This window comes from Eutrema salsugineum, unplaced genomic scaffold, assembly GCF_000478725.1.
Source record: "Eutrema salsugineum unplaced genomic scaffold, Eutsalg1_0 scaffold_24, whole genome shotgun sequence".
Classification (NCBI taxonomy): domain Eukaryota; kingdom Viridiplantae; phylum Streptophyta; class Magnoliopsida; order Brassicales; family Brassicaceae; genus Eutrema; species Eutrema salsugineum.
The window spans coordinates 772,977-793,544 of NW_006256797.1; the positions used below are offsets into that span (position 1 = coordinate 772,977).

A 20,568-nucleotide genomic window follows, 5' to 3' on the forward strand; every position below is an offset into this window, starting at 1 on the left:
CATAATAAACGAAATCAAAGACATAGTATTAAGAAGTAGAATAGAAACCGAAATTGAAAAAGAAAGAACAAGGGTTCAAGAGAACAAATCTCTCTCTCCCTAAAAGCTAAAGCAAAAACAATAAGAATATGAAGTAAATATTTCGGTGGTGATAGGTTACTTGATTTCTAGGGCTCCTAAGACATGTATTTATAGTGCTCAAGACCTCTCTGGACGTCACTTAGGGTTTCTCCAAATGTGGGCTTCAGAAATGGGCTTTTTGGGCTTGGAGGTTGAAGGCCACGGTCGGGACAAGTGTGACCGCGGTGGATGAGTTGTTTGCCGCGGTCGGGATGCTCCTGACCGCGGGAAAATGCTTGTTGGCCGCGGGTGGAAGTGCTGACCAGCTGGTTTACGGGACATCTTCCTCTTCGCGTATCGTTTGATTGAACCGTTGGATTGCCAAGCTGTAAAGTGCACTGGAAAGCTGATACTTCCATCTTTAAGGTCTCCAAATTTGAGCTGGATCAGACGGTGAGAAGGCCTTCAAATCAGGGGTGAACTTCTGACGGTTTGACTCTGAGCTGAAATCTGGTTTTCTATCCATTTTGTTAAGCTTTTCCCTAAGTTTCCTGAAAAGAGTCTTGGAACTACAAATACTAGAAAAACGTGATAAAAGTACTTAAAAGCAATTAAAAACATAGAAAAAGTATTTCAAAACGATCCATAAAAGTGGTCAAAATACGGTGTTATCAACTCCCCAGACTTAAACCTTTGTTTGTCCTCAAACAAAGCAAAAGCCTAAACTGGTTAAGTGAAAACAAAAAAAGGAAATGCACAAATCTCATAGACATGAATTCTAAACTAGGACCAAAGATAGTGCATCAATCCACAACTTAGTCTAGAAAATTCTCACTAATGCACAAGAGATACTAGTCCACTTTTTCCGTCATGCAAAACTTAAACAATTTAAATCTTGATTTCAGTCAACTAGCTCTCTACATTCATTAAGTTCAATAGTGAGTTCTCATTAAAGACATCATCCAGGGTAGACGGCGTTTGGCATTAAAGGGCTATTTAAGTGGTGGAGTTAAAGTGTTTTGGGTTACCTGAAGATCTGGAGGATGCAAGATAATATGCAAAACCGCAAGAGAGATAAGGACATGTTGATGACCACAGTTTTCAATCACTTCTTCTTGCCAAATGTTGTTGCATAATCCTTCCTCCTTTGTTGTAAACAGCTGTTCCCCCAGACTTAGATTCTTTCCGGGAATCAGAAAAACAATCTCTAAAACTCCATAAAATCAAACTCCAGTTGCCTTGGGACTTAAAATTCGACCTCTCTAGACTCTCTAAGGCTTTTATCTCCTTTCTTTTCTTATTTTCGGATTTTTTTTTTTTTTTGGGAAAAGAAATGCCTTTTAAAGAGAGAGAGACTAGAGGACGAGATTGTACCAAAATTTGAGATTTTTCTAAGGCAAACTGAGCTTCCTCTTGTGTTGAATTCTTCCGGGAACTTTTCCGGCAAATCGCAGGTCTCTGTCCTTGGTGACTGAAAACTGCGTCGTTCCTCTTTTTCTCCAACGTTTTTGCACTTATCTGCATATAAGACAATAGAAAACAAGAGTGCATGTGGTTTGAAAGAGGATTGGTTAAGGTGGGGAACTAGCTAAAGATGAACTAGCCATTCAGGATCAACAGAGAGTGGTAAAAGGATAAAGGAGTCCTGAATGTATGATTTGTTTCCCTGATCTAATGCTTCAATATAATGAGAAAATTAAGTCCACATTAAGTCCAAATAAAACAGAGCTAGTGTATCCCTTCATCTAAATCGAAATCATTCAAATTCCTCTGGGGTACTTCGTTTCAAATGTGCTTAGATACCGCCTAGTCTAGTCCTAAATCATGAATGAGCATGTCACTAGGAACAGCTGAAACACACAGTCAACTATCATTGATTCATGTTCACCATTCCCTTTAAAACGTATTTTGTTTTGAAAACCAATTTTGAAAAACTTTAAAGAAAATGCAAAAAATGTAGATAATGCAAGACTCATGAAAGAAAAGTGGTTAGAAAGGGATGAAATCCTCCCCCAGACTTAAATCACACTGTCCTCAGTGTGAAACAAGTCGAAATTGGATGAGAAAAATGCATAGATAATCGAATTGGTAAGGACAAAGAGAACTTACCTGGATCCGGGATGCTGGTGGAAATGAACCGGATTCATTCGAAGGGGTTTGGGAAGGTGATTAGGTGGTGATGAAGGTGGTGGAGGGTGATGAATGAGGTGGAGGATGATTGGTGAGGTGAAATGAGGTGAAAGGGGTGGTTTGGGTCGGGTTTGGATGTCAACGACCAAGTGCCGCGGTCAGGGGCTGCACGACCGCGGCAATCAAGCACTTGGCCGCGGTCAGGACTACGCTACCGCGGCCGACGGTAGGTTTCCCGCGGTCCGAACAACTGCGACCGCAGGGGCTTATATCGCGGCCTCTTCCTGCTTCTCCTTGGTTCCTGCTGGGCTGAGCAGTCAGGTACCATCCTTCTTTTTGGTTTTTTCTGGTTTTTTGATTTTTTTGGCTTTTTTGTTTTATAAGAAACACCTGAAACTAAGAAAAAGAAAAAGATCAAAAGAAAAAGAAAGAAAAATTCTAAAGAAAACAATACCTAAATGGGTTGCCTCCCATTAAGCGCTTTTGTTTTAAGTCGTTTAGCTCGACTTTTGGTATTGGACGTTGCTTAGTCTGATGAAGAAGACCTTGTCCTGAGACAAGTCTTTTTCGACATCTCCTTGCTTTGCTTAGCAGGTTCGAGATGGTAGCCTCCTCCAGGATCAAAAATCAGTCTTGGAACTTCTTTGAGGTATGAGTCTTCAACACCACTTGTGATAGGAGAACGTCTTAGATGCTTGTATGATGAGGAGAATAAGGTCTCTCTTGCTGCATGACATTGAACCATGTTGCAAGAAACAAGGATAGATGATTCTTTATGATCTGAAGTGGTGGAGATGGTTAAGCATCCAAGGTGAGGACAGTTTGCTTGGAGAGGTGTCGCCATGGCTTGAACTGTTGGAGAATTGGTAAAAAGAGCATTGGCCGCTGGTGGAAGAGTCGCGACCATGGTAAAAGGTGGTTTGCCGCTGGTAGCACACACGCGACCGCGGCGAAAGGTGGTTTGGCCGCTGGTAGCGCACACGCGACCACGGTGCCGAATATCCTAGGAAAAATGTTCAAATCCTCTAGCTTCTTGTCTCCAATTCTTTTTCCTTGTGGAGAGTCTTCGGAAAAGAGTCTTGAGAGCCATTTAAACTCCACTCTTGCTTCGATTAAGTCTGCATCACCTCTCATAAGAGCATTAGTTAAAGGTATACATAAGGAAGTACCTTTGTTCGTCAAGCTTGTAAATCCAGTGTTTTCTTTGGGTGCTCTTCTCTCTAGAACGTATCCAACATCTTTTGTAGCTCCTCCAGGGTCGAATATTGGATCATCCACGCTGCCTATGATTATACAATGAGAGTTCCTTGTAGGAATCGCCGGATGTAAGGTTTTCTTGTTGATCTTCAGGAAACTCATATGTTGATGCAGGTAGTTGATGAGTGTTCCAACATATGCTAGACACGAAATACCAAGTATCAAGGGTTTTGTTGCATTGTTTCTCATCTCCATAGCATGGAAACCAGTAGAAACAAGACAACTTTTCCCTTGAAAAGGCAATTCTGGTTTGGAACCAAGTAGAGCTGCACCAGAAAAATCTCCATAGTGAATATCAATCTTTGAGGGATGAAAAATCGAAATACCTGTATTCTCTGCCATGGTCTTTGGTATGAGATTCACATCAGGTCCAGATTCACAAAGAGAATCACGAAATTTCACTTCCTTGATTGAGAATGGGGCATCAAACTTCTCGGAATCCTTCGTCTTAGAAAGCGCCTCCAATGGTGGTTTTGATGTCACCATTAGTGTCTTATCTTCCACGTGGTCTGTCTTACATTCAAGGTGGTGAGGAGCTGAAGGAGAAAAAGGCTTTGGTTCATCAAGAGGAAGTGACTTATGATCTTGTTTGTCGTCTCCAAAACACTTGAACGAATCGGTAGAGACAAGATCGTCACTAGGGATGGGAAGAGGTTCTCCTTTTTCTTGATGGCTGGCTTCCACGACGTGATGATCCAAAGGAATTTCATTTGATGGCCTCTTTCTAACGAACTTGATGGAGGATTCTCCATCTACTTCACAAGATACCCAATACCCATCATCCATAGATTCATTGAGCTCCTGAAGCATATCATCAATCTCGGTTTGGGAGACAGACGACATATCTTCATCAAAGAGACGATCATGGATATCTTCGTGGGTATTGTAAGTTGTTATGGTCTCCCAGCAGAATCCTTTTTCCTCTAAACCTTCGCGAATTGATTTGTAGCGCCTGCGATGTCCTCTTTTGTGGTGGTTCGGAATTGAATTCTGATCCATTGAGGAGAGATCACGAATGTATTGTGCTTCTCGGCGTTGAGTGGCTCGAGGAGTGTTGTAAAAACCTCCCTCATAGTAGTAATTTCGTTTCATAGGATCCATATCTTCGGAAATGGAAACAAAATAACCGAAAAATGGAAAGTTGCAGAAAAGGGGGTTCTAGAGTCGATTTACTAACCTTTCTCGGGGTATTGCAGAAAAGAAAACACGTGCCTTCCCCGGCAACGGCGCCAAAAACTTGATGTTGATCTTGATGTGTGGTGTCGAGGGTTGTCAAGTTTTACCCTAATTGAAATCAATAGCCGCAAGTGCACAACTGATCAATTGTAGTACTTAGGGATCGAATCCACAGGGAAGGAGGATCTTTTGCTGCAAAAAGCCTTTGAAAATAAGTTAAGATAAGGAAGTCTAGAACTAAACGGTTTAATGGGGGTTTGGTGGTGTCTTTAAAATGTAAAAACGAAATATTAAAAGAGAGTACGAAAATTAAATGGCGTAATAACTAAACTTAACGAAAATAACTAAAAATGATAAAAACGGATATTCTAATGCTTAAATGAAAATGAACTAAAAAGGAAAGACAATATTGAACTAAAGCTTAAAGAAAAATCGCAGGAAATCAATGGAGAAAAAGGCGTTGGGGTTCAGGGAAGTTTTCTCAGGGGTACGAACGATTCAAAACATTGCTAGAGAGTAAATTTCGTAAGATCTTAGCTTAAACTTTTCGAACTGGAGTCACGGACATATGAATACGCCACTGTCGTGATCATAGACAACTATCTCTCTCAACCCTGACCAGTAGGTTTCCACTCTGGCCCTGGAAGAGAAGAGATGCATTATGTTTAAGACTCGTCCTAATTCACAAATCGCCCATAGGTAGGTTTCCACTCCTATGTTTGTTTTGCTCTTCTAAACTAGATCTGATACCTGATGAACACTTTCGTGTCACCAAGCATCTGGATCAGATTGTAGTTCATGACGCTACTCTCATGCAGTAAAAACGAATTCAGAAGAAAAAATTCTAAGATTCAGCTCAATAGCCAATGGAATCCTCACCGAACATATAAATCCCCATCGAAAATCCCTTAATCCCAACAATAAAACTACTCAGACATAATAAACGAAATCAAAGACATAGTATTAAGAAGTAGAATAGAAACCGAAATTGAAAAAGAAAGAACAAGGGTTCAAGAGAACAAATCTCTCTCTCCCTAAAGGCTAAAGCAAAAACAATAAGAATATGAAGTAAATATTTCGGTGGTGATAGGTTACTTGATTTCTAGGGCTCCTAAGACATGTATTTATAGTGCTCAAGACCTCTTTGGACGTCACTTAGGGTTTCTCCAAATGTGGGCTTCAGAAATGGGCTTTTTGGGCTCGGAGGTTGAAGGCCGCGGTCGGGACAAGTGTGACCACGGTGGATGAGTGGTTTGCCGCGGTCGGGATGCTCCTGACCGCGGGAAAATGCTTGTTGGCCGCGGGTGGAAGTGCTGGCCAGCTGGTTTACGAGACATCTTGCTCTTCGCGTATCGTTTGATTGAACCGTTGGATTGCCAAGCTGTAAAGTGCACTGGAAAGCTGATACTTCCATCTTTAAGGTCTCCAAATTTGAGCTGGATCAGACGGTGAGAAGGCCTTCAATCAGGGGTGAACTTCTGACGGTTTGACTCTGAGCTGAAATCTGGTTTTCTATCCATTTTGTTAAGCTTTTCCCTAAGTTTCCTGAAAAGAGTCTTGGAACTACAAATACTAGAAAAACGTGATAAAAGTACTTAAAAGCAATTAAAAACATAGAAAAAGTATTTCAAAACGATCCATAAAAGTGGTTACGGTGTTATCATTCACTCCCAGAATTTCATTTTTAATCTAAGTACTTATCTTATCCTTAATTTCTGAGAATTTAATTGTACCGAGTTATAGTTTGACAAAGTACACTTAGTTGGACTAACTTATACCAATTTGTATGAGTTACTATAATTTCAACAATTTTTAAATATTTGGGCCGAATTATACCAATTTCTCTCATTTGTTCGAGTTTTCCAAAGTTGCACGTAAGTGGGCCGAATTATACCAATTAGTACCAGATTTTAGGGTTTCCCAAAGTGACACGTAATTGGGCCGAATTATACCAATTAGTATCAAATTTTAGGATTTCCCAAAATTACACATAGTTGGGCCGAATTATACCAATTTCTACCAGATATTATAGTTTCCCAAAGTTGAACATAGTTGGGCCTAATTATACCAATTTGTACCAGAACTTATAATTTCTTAAATTTGCAAGAATTATACCCATTTACACCAATTGTACCACATTCTAATTTTTAGGGTTTTTTCTAATTTTATGGTTATTTCACATCTTAAGGATTTAGATTCGTAATACTTACCTGAATTACAAGGCGATTTGAGTGGATCCTTACTAAGATGGTGCAAGAAGTGGTGGATGAAAAAGATGACAACTTAGGAGGCTGGTGTATGGATTTCTTCTCCAAACTCTTCACTCAGGCTCCTAAGTTGCTCATCTTCTCATCAACCACTTTCTGTACTATCTTAGGTTTCATGTCGAAAAGGATAAGTGAGGCGGTGCGAAGTCGTAGAGCGAAGAGGATGAGAAACTGTGGAGACTGATAAATGGATTTGAACTCATTCTCCAAAGTTTTTCATCCTCTCGTCCACGACTTCCTCAACGAGATAAGCGTTTCTTTCTAAAAGTAAATGAAAGGTTGGTGTGATGAAATGAGAAGGAGAGTAGGGTATTTAAGGATAAGTGGGCGGTGGTTGATGACGCCTTTACGCGTTACAAATGTATCTATTCTCGATGTCAGACTGGTACAACTACCAAGTCTAGTAAACCATAGCATTTATCTATATACTTATTTGTATAGTGATTTGCTTACGTGTCGCGCTGACAGCGATTTTCACAATGTTTCGCTTACGTGTCAGCTCCAGAATGAGTTTCGGCTGCAAAAAGACATTTTTACCCTATTTACCGATTAAGTGTCATTTTTATTGGTTCTTATCTGATGATGTGTGAAAAATAACTTAAAACAAACCGCTCTAAATTATTATGGTTTAATGCTTAATTTCGCTGTCAAATCAAACCGTTTCAAAATTTTATAAAATCAAAATTTCAAAAAAAAAATTAACAAAAAAGTAAACAAAAAAAGGAATCTATATATCTAACTAATAGAATGTGGTTAGAAAAAAGCATCGCTAACTAATGAAATGTAAATTATTTGTATAGTAATTTGCTTAGGTGTTGGCTGCACAGCGAGTTTCAGAATGTTTAGCTTACGTGTCATCTTCCGAATGAGTTTCAGTTGCAAAAAGATTTTTCAACCCCATTTTTAATTACATGTCATTTTTCGATTGGTTCTTATCTGATGATGTGTTAAAATAACTTAAAACAAATTACTCTAAATTATTATGGTTTAATGCTTCATTTCATTGTCAATCAGACCGTTTCTAAAATTTTATAAACCAAAATTTAGTAAAAATCTAACAAAAAATAAAAATCAATAAATAGTCTAGTGGAATGATGGTATTTGTGATGTTAAGATTAGGGTTTTCGACATCAAATATATTAGTATGAATATGTACGACTTCTTTCTAATTTTCTCACACCCTTCTAAACTATTTAACCTTTTCTGTTTACTTCGAATAAGTTTGTACAATAATTTTTAAAAATATGTATAAAATACATTGAACAGTGATCAAAATCAAATAAGTTCCTACGGTACTTCAAAAAACTACGTCTAAAATACATAAAACAGTGATTAAAAGATCTCAAAATTATGTAAACTAAATTATTTGGATACTAATAAGTTTTTATCTTTTATCTTCTACACTGGTTTTCACGATTATATCTTCAAACATTAAAATGCAAAAAAACTCTAACAAACAAATATACTCAACAATAGAGAATAAAAAACCAATGAATACAAACTATTATAAGATTTACAAACAATCAAATGAAAATTTATATTACTCTGCGCAAGGCGCGACAAAGTTCACTAGTTTTCATTAATCTATTGAAAATAAATAAAAATTTTCATTTCCAAATAATAATTATTATTAGAAACGTTTATAACAGAAATATTTATTGAATATACAAAATAAGTGAAAATACTAAAATTAAAAAGACAAAAATACAAAATAAGAAAAAATTAAAAAAAAAATTAGGGATTCGACACGAGAATAAAGAGATGTTACAATGAATTAAATGAAATGAAATGAGTAGTGGGGTATTTAAAGAAAAGTGAGGTGATGCTTATTATCATTAATCTATTGAAAAAAAATAAATAAAAAAAATCTTTTGTAAGTAATATCTAACTGCTCTTTATTGAGTCACGACTCATCGAAACACGACTCCTCGAAACAATTCATTGAATCTATATGTTTTCTTTACTCCTTTACTCATCCTTGACTATAATATATATATATATTCCTGATCTTACAGAGGAGAAATGTCGTCCTTCAAAAACACCTAACAGGAAAAACAAAACTACCCAAATCCTTCACAATGGAAACACCGTACCTGATGTTGCAGAATAATCATCAATCTCTGACTCACTGATCTCAGACTCTTCATCAGATGAAATACTGATTGCGTGTCAACTGCGTGAGGCAACTAGTTTTACCCTTAACAAAAACAAATGAAAGCCGCAAGTGCACAGCTAATCAGTTGTAGTATTTAGGGATCGAATCCACAGAGATTTGTGTGCCTGATATTCTTCTACGGTTTTTAACTTTATGTTTAGACTAGATTGGTTTTAAAGGTTGGTTGTTTATCACGAATTAAACTAAAACTTAAAGAAAGCAAATAAATCTATCCTAGAAAGCAAGTAGAAAAATCGAATGGAAAGCAAGTAAAGCAAGTAAAATATGGAACTAAGGCAATTGAAATGCAGATCTAAATAAACAAGTAAAAATCGATTGGTTTGTAAACTATGGCTAAAAACGCTGCGCTTTTGGGAACTCTAGGGATCATAATCGGTTTTGACACTAGGGTAGATAGATTGGGATTGACGGATATCGATATATAGGGTTCTAGAGCTAGAGTACGGCGGTATGACTACGTCACTGTCGTGATCATAACCAACTGTTTCTCGCAACCCTGACCAGTAGGTTTCCACTCTGGCCCTGGAAGGGAGAGAACGCAAGAGCTGCACAAGACTCATCAATACTCACGATCTCGCCACAGGTAGGTTTCCACTCCTAAAGAAAAATCGCATGTTTCATTCTAGGGCCTCTGATACTTAATGAAAACTTTCGCAACACTAACTATTTAGATCAGATACTGGGTGATCAATCAAGCATACATGCAATAAGAACAAGAATAAACAGAGAACAAAGTTGAAATCCCAGATCTATAAACCTAGATGTCTTAATCGATTATGAGAGCCCCTTTCGGGAACCCTAAGCCCAACTCGGGATCTACTCAGACATGGCTGAGGTCGACATCATCATTGGTTTTAATAAAAGTAATCAAAAACAGTAAAGAAAAGAGATGAAGAAAGCCTCTCTATTGAAGAACTCGGACTTGAACAATCTTCTACAAAAATCGCATAAAAACGGCTAAAGGAAAAAGGGTTTCTATAAAGTATGAAGGGTTGGTCCTAAAAACGACCTAAATGACAAGTATTTATAGTCTTCAATACTCCATGGTCTCTAGGGTTCCGAAATTGAGGCTGAGAATGACTTTGGGCTTCAGAAATATGGGCTTTAGTTCGGAGTTTGACGGCCGCGGTTGGGAATGACGTGACCGTGGGAAATAGGTGGCTGGCCGCGGTCGGGAGGCTTGTAACCGCGGGAATGGGCTGGTGGTCGCGGTCGCGTGACTTGCTGGCCCTCTTCGAGTGGTTCCGGGGCTAATGGAATATCTTGAGATCCAACCGTTGGAATGTCTCCAAACCAAGTGCATTTGAAAGCTGGTTGATTCTTCTATAAGTTGTCCAATTTTGAGGGTGATCAGACGGTGAGAAGGTCTTCGTCTCTCCATGAGAGTTCTGACGGTCTGCATTTATCCAAAAGAGTCCTTTTGTTCTAATTTGTGCCTCTTTATCCCAAATTACCTGAAAAGTCTTTTAAAATCCGAAAACATAGAAATCCTTTGAAAACCTTTGAAAATGGAGTAAAAACACCTGTAAAAGACATTAAAGTGATCCATAAAAATGGTCAAAATCCGGTGTTATCAACTCCCCCAGACTTAGTATTTTGTCTCGGCGAGAGGTTTGAAAACGCAGGAACTAAAAAAAATCTCAGAGACCAAACTTCTAGACCAATATCAATCAGTATGCATCAATCGGGAATAGCCTAGAAAATTCTCACTAGCAATACAGGCATAACTAGTCCGTTAATCCGTCATGCGGAAATCTATGCACTAAGATCTAACTTCCAGTCAACTAGCTCTTAACATTCATTAAAAATCTTGGTGGTTCTCATCAAAGAAAGTCTAGGCAGGGCAAACTAGGCTAGGTGTCAAAAAGGGTTATTCTAGGGGTAAGGCTTAAAGTGTTTACGGGTTACCTGAAGATCTAGAGGATGCAGGATATTATGCAAAACCGCAAGAGAGAGTGAAGCTGTTGGTATCCACAGTTTTCAGTCACTTTCTTCTTGCCATAGATTCCTGGTCTTCTTCCTCAGGTTCTCTCCTAACTCCCCCAGACTTAGATTTTTGTAAATCTTTCAAAAACATAGCTCTATAAACGCTTAGTAGTTGCTCCTTGCTCCACAAATTTCGACAATCTATGACTCATTAGGCTTTTTGTTTCCCTCTCTCGTTTCATTCGTACGTTTTTTTTTTTTTTAGAAAGAGAGGGAGCACGTTTAGATATAGAGTCATAGAGAGCACGAAATTACCAGTTAAGATCTGTGTTGTAAAGCTTCATGAGGTTTCTGATACTCTTCCTTCCCAATATAATTCCATTCAGTCTCCTTTGTGAGTGACTGAAAACTGCGTCGCTCCTCTTCTCTCCGACGCTTTTGCACATATCTGCTGATATAAACTAAAGAGAGAATGCATGAGGATTGAAAACAAGGGTTTTGGGTTTAGGGTATGGTACCAGATAAAGATAAACTGGTCATCTAGGACGACAAAGAGTGGTAAAAGTGAGGGTAAAAGACGTCCTAGATATGTATGTCGATGCCTGCCTAAAATCAATGATGAGAAAATTAGATGTCAATATTAAGGTCAAATATAATGAGCTAGTATATCCTGTCAGAAAGAATCTCTATGAATAGAAGTCTTCTGGTGGGAGTTCGTAATGCAAGTACTCTAGCTACCGCCTAGTCTAGTGCTAACCACAAATGAGCTATCATGCATAGTGTAGAAGCGTGCAGGTCTAAATCATCATAGTTTTGTGTCAAACATTCTTGAAAAATACTTAATGTCGAATAGGTTACATATTAAATTTTAAAAAGTGCTTGAAATTTGAAAGCGAAAGCATGAAAATGATTAGTACAGATAGACATCCTCCCCCAGACTTAAATCACACTGTCCCCAGTGTGAAAAAGTTGGTGAAAAATTGGTAAATAAAAGCGAAATAAAATAAGATAAAAGAAAAGAAAATGATGATAGAACCGTGATGACAGTGAAGTGCTGATCAATCACTCATCCTCCGATGTGTATGCTGCGAACTGGTGCTGCTCCTGTACGAAGGTGACAACGCGCTCAAAGCGTCGTCCCTGTCTCTCAACTCTGCGCTCCAGATCAGAATGTGTGTGCGATGATGTAGATGATGAGGTGTGGCCGGTCGAAGCAGATGGCTGAAAATGAGCACGGGCCGCAGCTGCATCATGCTTTGCCTTGGCCACTATGTATTGGCCAATGGTGAATGGTAGACGAGGTACAGATGGCAAAAACTCATCGGGTTCCGGAGTCCATCGCAGACGTCCTCCGTTACACAATCTCGAGACTGATGCTGAAGGCAAGCAGACTCGGTGCTCCTCAGTGCCAGTGTAATACTTGTAACCAAACCTGTCTGGATCGAAAGCGGCACGAGAGATAGTGTGATCGCGAGAGAGATAAAGTAGGTCATACCAGACATCGGGAAGTGGATCATCAGATGAGAAATCGAATCCTACAGCATGTAGTATCACTGTAATAGCACTCCCGTAAGCTGGAGTATCGTCCTCGCAACCATGTAAATCATGCTTCACCTTTACCATGTTATGTGCTATGATCCAGGCAAAGCAGGCAAGTCATGGGTCATCCATAAATGGCATCTGAAGTGTAATGAGCTCGGTCTTCAAAACACATCCCATGTTGGCTCTAGAAAAAATTGTGTGTGCTAAGAGTTTGTGTACAACTCTCACTGCAGGATGAGTAAAAAGGGCTGATTTGGATCTCCCACTATCATAGACTCCATGACCCATCTCTCTCCACAAGTTAAAATCGGGTTCATCTTCAAGGTAAATGCCATCGGTGTATGGAAGCTTAAGAGTCTCAAAAAGTGCAGAAATGGTAAGTGAGTAAGGTTGTCCGCGGATAGAGAATGACAAGATGCCATCTGATGCTCTGGGGTTCCTCCTCTTCGTGTGGTGGAGTGTAATAGTTGCTAAGAACTCGCGGACTAGCTCAGGATAAGTTGGAAGGTTCAGCTCCATGTAGGGTCTCAGCTTAAGTGCATCGATGTACCAGATTACATCTTCTCTGATTCCAAGCATCTCAAGTGTATGATAATCAATACAAGGCGTGGGCTTGATGTTCAGCTTCTTGAAACGTCTTGCATAGTCCACTCTCGGGTTTATCTCCTTGCCAATGTATCGGATCTGTGGTGGCTCGGGAGTTGCTCATGTTTCTCTTGAGTGCTGGAGTAATCTCATCACATAGTTTCTTCTTCGCGGTCTGGCTTGGTTCAGCATGTACTCTCCAAGAGTAGCATCATCGGGAATGTCCTCAGAGCTGTCACCAGTGCGACAGCTTCTTCGGGATCTAGTTTGTTCCATTTTTCTGCAAGATGAGATGATTCTTGGAAAAAGAGTGAATATGGATGCTGATTTTAACACATTAACGATCAGTTATACTAATTTTAGTATCAAGAGATTAGTCAAAACCACAAGCAAGCATATTTGACATTGAATTGAAGAGATCGAGTAGTTCATGACTAGATTCGGATTTTTGATGTTCTCAACATAGAAATCTTCTAAAAATCGGTTTTAATGAGCACTTTCCATGTCAAATCTATAGGTTACCTAATACTAATCATTAATCACACAAGACTTAATCAGATTCATCAATTTTGCTGTTCCAAATTCAATTTTTATAAAGCATGTGAAATCCAAATTTCAAAAATCTCAATTCCTCTTAAGCTAGGTGTCAAAATCGATTTTTAGATAACCTAAAAGGATAATCTATTGTTCTTAAGTTATTTCCACCATCAATAAACCAAGATTTGGGCTTTTTAAGAAAACCCTAAGTTCTAAAATCAATTAAAAATGGCGAGTTTGAGCTTCATACCTTGCTGGAAAGAGAGATTTGAAGACAGAATTGAAATCAGCTTTGAAAAAGAGTGAGGTTTAGGCCAAGAATCTCTTAAAAATCTTAAGAATTGAAAAAGGTGTTCTATCTCCTAAATCTCCAAATCTTTTGGAAGAGAAGAGAAAAAGCAGTTTTGATCCAAAAAGTGCATTTCCTTTCTTTAAAAAGCATTTTTGTAGCAAAAACGGGAAATTTTCGTGAATTCATAAGTTTACGGGAACTTACCTTTCTTGTCTTGCACGCAATGAAGGTTTAAAACTTACGGAAAATCTTAACGTGCTTTACCGGGAATGCTCCGGAAATCATCGGGAACTTTGAAAAACGGCGGAAATCCGAATTCTCATCTCAACGACCAACGGCCGCGGTCAGGAGACGCGCGACTGCGGCGATCATGGGCTCGGCCGCAGTCACATTCACGGTGCCGCGGTCGATGCTCCCTTGGCTGCGGGCCGGTTGGTCGCGACCGCGGCCCTTTTTCCTGCGGCCTTTGTCCCACTTTCAGGTCTTCGCCTGGCCGAGCAGCTAAAAACCTACCTTTTTCTTCTTGGTTTTTCTAATTTTCTGATTTTTTTGTGTTTTTGTTTTATAAAATACCTGAAACTAAAAAGAAAAAGAAAACATAAATTGTAAAAAGGAAAAGAAAACTAAAAGAAAGAATACCTAAATGGGTTGCCTCCCATTAATCACTTTTGTTTTAAGTCGTTTAGCTCGACGTAGGCATGAAGAATCAGGCTGATTTGAATGGCACTCCACTTGATGTGCCCTTATCACTTCCGGTCGCTGGAGGTTTTACTTCTTCTCCTTGAGGAGCCGTCTTCTTTCCTTTACTCTTCTTTCGGACTTTAACATTGTTTAAAACCCTTTTTGTGTTTTTGATCAGCTCCTGGATTCGGTCCTCGCTAGTTTATGTTGCATCCGGTGGAATGATGATCTTGATCTTTGCAAAAGCTTTCAGTTTCTCCTTTTCTTTCTCTTTTGGCCGGTTTCTTTTGCTTGGAAAATAATCTAGGATAGTCGGATAAAACCTTCTGCGATCTACATTGAGGAAAACAGCATGCCAGTTTACGTGATCGATCACTGCTCCTACGGTAGCTAGGAATGGTCTTCCGAAAATCAGTCGCCTCTCATTGTCTTTATCCATCTCTAGGACTTGGAAATCAGCTGGAACAATCTTGTCTCCCACTAGAACTTGTAGATCATAAATCGCCCCTTCAGTATCGTTTTGAGATGAATCTCCAAAGATAACCTTAACCGTCGATGTCCTTAAGGTTTTTATGCCCAATTTTTCGGCAAATGTCTTTGACATGATGTTGACATTGGCTCCGGAATCGCACAGGCAGTCTGTGAACTTGATTCCTGAAATGAAACATTGGAAAACAAAACGTCCTGGATCGTCGGCTTTTGTAAGCCTTTGAAACGGTGATCGTTGAGGTACCTTAAATGGCGGCTGCTTGGCATCGACATCCTTGTAAAGTGGTACAAAGATTGGGGTTTCTTCTTTCTTTCTATCGGTTCTGGCCTCTTCTTCGGGCAATGTGGTTATGGCATTGCAAAACCTCTTAGGGTTATCTTCAACTCTTCCTGGAAGAACTCCACTTTGCCTCTTCATAGAGTCGGCTGTTTGGGCAACTTGCACGTCTAGCTTTTTGACGTGCGAAGATAAAGCTTCAAACTTTCAGTTCAGGTCATTGTACGTGCAGTCAACCTTCACGTTCATGTCTTTAGATGCTTTTTCGTTCGTCATAACGAGCTGTTGGATGGACTGTTCAAGTCTACCGATTTGTGAAGCTAGCTGGTTCGTCGTGACTCCCTGCTGTTGTACAAATTGATTATTAAAACCCGTACCTTGGTAGTTATATGGCTGTCGCGGTTGATAAGCTCATGTTCCTCCGAAGTTCCCACCTTGGAACTTGTTTTGGAAAGATTTTTGTTGTGGTGGGTAGTACTGATCTTGAGGATTCTCCACATTTGGATTGCGGTAAGAGAGATTGTTGTAATTTGCATTCCGGAAGTTGTTGTTGAAGCCATTGTTGAAGCCATTGTTGAAGCGATTTTGATATGGTACTAGCGCTCCTACATAGTTCACATCTTCTTCTTGAAAGGCTTGATTAATGTGATCAATATCACTAGGTCCTTCATCTTGTGCGCCATTGTTGGTCTCACAAGCATGGATTGGGCGATTGTTGCTCTTCAAAAGCTGGCTCATCATGTTCTTCAACTCGGTCATCTCTTTGTTGTCTGTTCCGGTTTGCTTCGTCGAGCGATCGTATTCAGGACAATCATTGCTATTGGCTTGAGCCAAATTCTCGATGAGGGCTCTTCCTTGTGCTATCGTCTTTTGTCCAAAATCTCCATTGCTAGCAGTATCAAGCGAAAGTTTGTATTTTGGTTGCAAACCTCGGTAAAATGTGCTCAGCAGGCTTGATCCAGGAAATCTATGGTGAGGGAAATCACGTTCATACTCCTTAAAACGTTCCTAGGCTTCATAGAAAGATTCAGTCGGTCATTGCTGAAAGCTTGAGATCTTTGTTCTCAACAAGTTCGACCTTGACTTAGTATAGAAGTGATTCAGGAAAGCAGTTTTACACTCTTCCCAATTAGTAATCGATCCTGCAGGCAAAGATTTCAACCAACGGTGAGCTTTGTCTGCTAATGAAAAAGGGAACAACTTACACTTTAAATAGTCTGCTGGAACTTGGTTTGTTCTCATCATGCTGCAGATCTCTTCAAAGAGCTCGATATGGTCCATTGGGTGTTCAGAAGGAACTCCATGGAATTGGTTTTGTTTCACCAATGAGATGATTTGAGGCTTGACTTCAAACTCATTCTGGTTCGGCAATGGAACTTGAAATGCAGATCGGTTCTGAAAATTTTGAGTAGGTGCATCGAAATCAGCTATGCGATGGTTCCTAGCTTGTCTTCGGTGTTGATTTTCTGGCTGCAAAGGGCGGTTAGCGCGCCCATTCGGCTGCATTCCTTGGTGGTCACCATTGGCTGCATTGATGGGTGCATCAAGGTCTTCACGTTCTTCTCTCTCGCGGTTCTGGTGATTTCTTGGAGGAACCTCATCCTCCTCTCCATCTTGTCGAGCATGATCACCTCCTCTGTGATCATTCTCTTCATTTTCTCCATGTTCGGACCCGTCTTGGTCCATATTTAAAGCTCGGTTAATAGGATCTCCAGGATGGTCGTCGTTGGCCATTCCTTGCGTTCGTCTAAGTCTTTGAAGTTCTCTTTCGTGTCTGTCTATCTCGTCTACAGGTCTGCGCCTGGTATTCATGCAATTCAGAGAAAAACAAAAGAAAGGAAAGATAATTCAGCAAAACTTTAAGAAAGAACTGGAGATCAGATGTCTAGAACAGAAGTTAAAACAAGAAAAATAACAAAAGGCAGCGAAACAAATCCCCGGCAACGGCGCCAAAAACTTGATGCGTGTCAACTGCGTGAGGGAACAAGTTTTACCCTTAACAAAAACAAATGAAAGCCGCAAGTGCACATCTAATCAGTTGTAGTATTTAGGGATCGAATCCACAGAGATTTGTGTGCCTGGTATTCTTCTACGGTTTCTAACTTTATGTCTAGACTAGATTGGTTTTAAAGGTTGGTTGTTTTTCACGGATTAAACTAAAACAAAAGAAAGCAAATAAATCTATCTTAAGGAACAAGTAGAATAATCGAATGAAAAGGAAGTAAAGCAAGCAAAATATCGAACTAAAGAAATTGAAATGCAGATCTAAATAAGCAAGTAAAAATCGATTGGTTTGTAAACTATGGCTAAAAACGCTGAGCTTTTGGGAACTCTACAGGGATCATAATCGGTTTTGACACTAGGGTAGATAGGTTGGGATTGACGGATATCGATATATAGGGTTCTAGAGCTAGAGTACGGCGGTATGACTACGTCACTGTCGTGATCATAACCAACTTTTTCTCGCAACCCTGACCAGTAGGTTTCCACTCTGGCCCTGGAAGGGAGAGAACGCAAGAGCTGCACAAGACTCATCAATACTCATGATCTCGCCGCAGGTAGGTTTCCACTCCTACGGAAAAATCGCCTGTTTCATTCTAGGGCTGATACTTAATGAAAACTTTCGCAACACTAACTATCTAGATCAGATACTAGGTGATCAATCAAGCATACATGCAATAAGAACAAGAATAAACAGAGAACAAAGTTGAAAGCCCAGATCTATAAACCTAGATGTATTAATCGATTATGAGAGCCCCTTTCGGGAACCCTAAGCCCAACTCGGGATCTACTCTGACATGGCTGAGGTCGACATCATCATTGGTTTTAATAAAAGTAATCAAAAACAGTAAAGAAAAGAGATGAAAGAAAGCTTCTCTATTGAAGAACTCGGACTTGAACAATCTTCTACAAAAATCGCATAAAAACGGCTAAAGGAAAAGGGTTTCTGTAAAGTATGAAGGGTGGGTGTCTAAAAATGACCTAAATGACAAGTATTTATGGTCTTCAATACTCCATGGTCTCTAGGGTTCCGAAATTGAGGCTGAGAATGACTTTGGGCTTCAGAAATATGGGCTTTAGTTCGGAGTTGGCCGGCCGCGGTTGGGAATGACGTGACCGTGGGAAATAGGTGGCTGGCCGCGGTCGGGAGGCTTGTAACCGCGGGAATGGGCTGGTGGTCGCGGTCGCGTGACTTGCTGGCCCTCTTCGAGTGGTTCCGGGGCTAATGGAATATCTTGAGATCCAACCGTTGGAATGTCTCCAAACCAAGTGCATTTGAAAGCTGGTTGATTCTTCTATAAGTTGTCCAATTTTGAGGGTGATCAGACGGTGAGAAGGTCTTCGTCTCTCCATGAGAGTTCTGACGGTCTGCATTTATCCAAAAGAGTCCTTTTGTTCTAATTTGTGCCTCTTTATCCCAAATTACCTGAAAAGTCTTAAATCCGAAACATAGAAATCCTTTGAAAACCTTTAAAAATGGAGTAAAAACACCTGTAAAAGACATTAAAGTGATCCATAAAAATGGTCAAAATCCGGTGTTATCATCGTCCTCACCCACCAGGGGAACTGCAGCGGGAACATGATGCGCAGGTTGAAGATACCCCCTTCGTATGGAGTTTCCGGCGGACCGGTGACCGTCGCTGCCCACAAGTACAGATCCTCCACCTCCAGCCCGACAGAGGATATCGGCAAAAGGTTTCGCTGGAGGTCGCGCAAGTAGCGACCCATCCATTGCTCGGGACGTGGTTCAACCGCTGAAGGAGGGTTGTTAGGAATAGACGCCATTTGGAAGAGTTTTTTTGGAAGTTTAGGGTTTATTTCTCTATGATGGTGTCGTGTTATGAGAAGGCAAGGGAGTAATATTTAAGAAGTAGATGTGGTGCATGCATTAATTGCGTCGACTCACGATAAAAATTATGCGTTTCTCTATAGACGACTGGTTCAACTACCAAGCACACACGTCGATTTAGAAATGCTAATTTAATAACCGATTAGACAGTTACCCGACAACCAAAGAGCAATATTATTTTAAACCGATTAATACCAAACCGAAATCCTCAAACCTAATTTAATTTCAACTGATTCTTATAACTGTAACCAAACCAATAACCTCAAAATAAATTTAAATGCACAAACGACACGATCCCACGGGCAGTTTAGTTGTTAAAAATTCAAAAATTCGAATTGACAGCATGATAAAGGGAACATCTGGGACTGTTAAATCCTAGTTTTTTTCTTCTTCTTCTCATGCTGCACCTCCCCTTCCTCGACTGAAACGCCAGGTTGTTCCTACATGGTAACACAGATATGTGATTTATACTATAGTTCTACATATTAGTACCAAATAAAACCTATTAGTACTAAATAATACTTGAATCCCAGTTCGTCGTCTGGTCAAATACGTTCTGACAAGCGCTGGCTCCGTCTTCTTCTTCTTCTTCTTTTCCTTCTCTGCCACCTCACCTCCCACTTCTTCATTCTCTTCAACTCCCTCTTCATTCTCTTATTCTCCTTCATCACCTTGTTCTTCTCCTCCTTCTACTTCATCACCTTGTTCTTCTCCTTCCTTCTCTTCTCCAAGACCTTCTCTTGGAATTGCCTCTTTCGCATAAGATTCAACGAACTTCAATCTAATATTAATGCCAACGATGAGGTATGTCATTTGGAGGAACTGCTCATCCATACTCTTCTTCAACCCTTGAATCTGGTCCACAATCCCACTCGGCGCCGGAGATTTAGAGGAGGCATTCTTTGCTGGTTCAACTCGGTTTTTTTCATCGTCCAAGCTCATATAATATCGGCTTCCCATCATCAATTATACAAGTCCTCCAATTATCAGGAATTGTATCACTGTAATCTGGGTCTTCATACATTTCCATGATACCAGCTAACATATTTTCCTCATCAGCAGATGGTTGCAAGATACTCTGGATATCTTTGGTATTACCGAGTGTTTCGTAGAGGTCCGACAGAGGAAATCCTTTGAGAGTGAATGGTCTGAACTTGGTCTTACACATCTGAGGACACCCTATGTCTGGTCCTTTAGCTTCTTCTCTGTATGTGTCCTTCAGACAAGGTATTGCTTCAAAAGGTAGCAACTCCAAGGGAACAAAGCTAGTAAATGTCCAAGAATCAGTTTCGATGACCCCATTGAAATGCCTCAATGTATGAT

The 20,568-nt window shown here is 40.0% G+C and overlaps 1 non-coding gene across 1 annotated transcript; it reads left to right on the forward strand.

The window, feature by feature from the left end:
- Positions 1-16,359: 16,359 nt before the first annotated feature.
- Positions 16,360-16,464, forward strand: LOC112086039. Its single transcript, XR_002899264.1, has one exon. It is a non-coding gene; the product is annotated as a small nucleolar RNA R71 (small nucleolar RNA).
- The last annotated feature ends 4,104 nt before the right edge of the window (positions 16,465-20,568 follow it).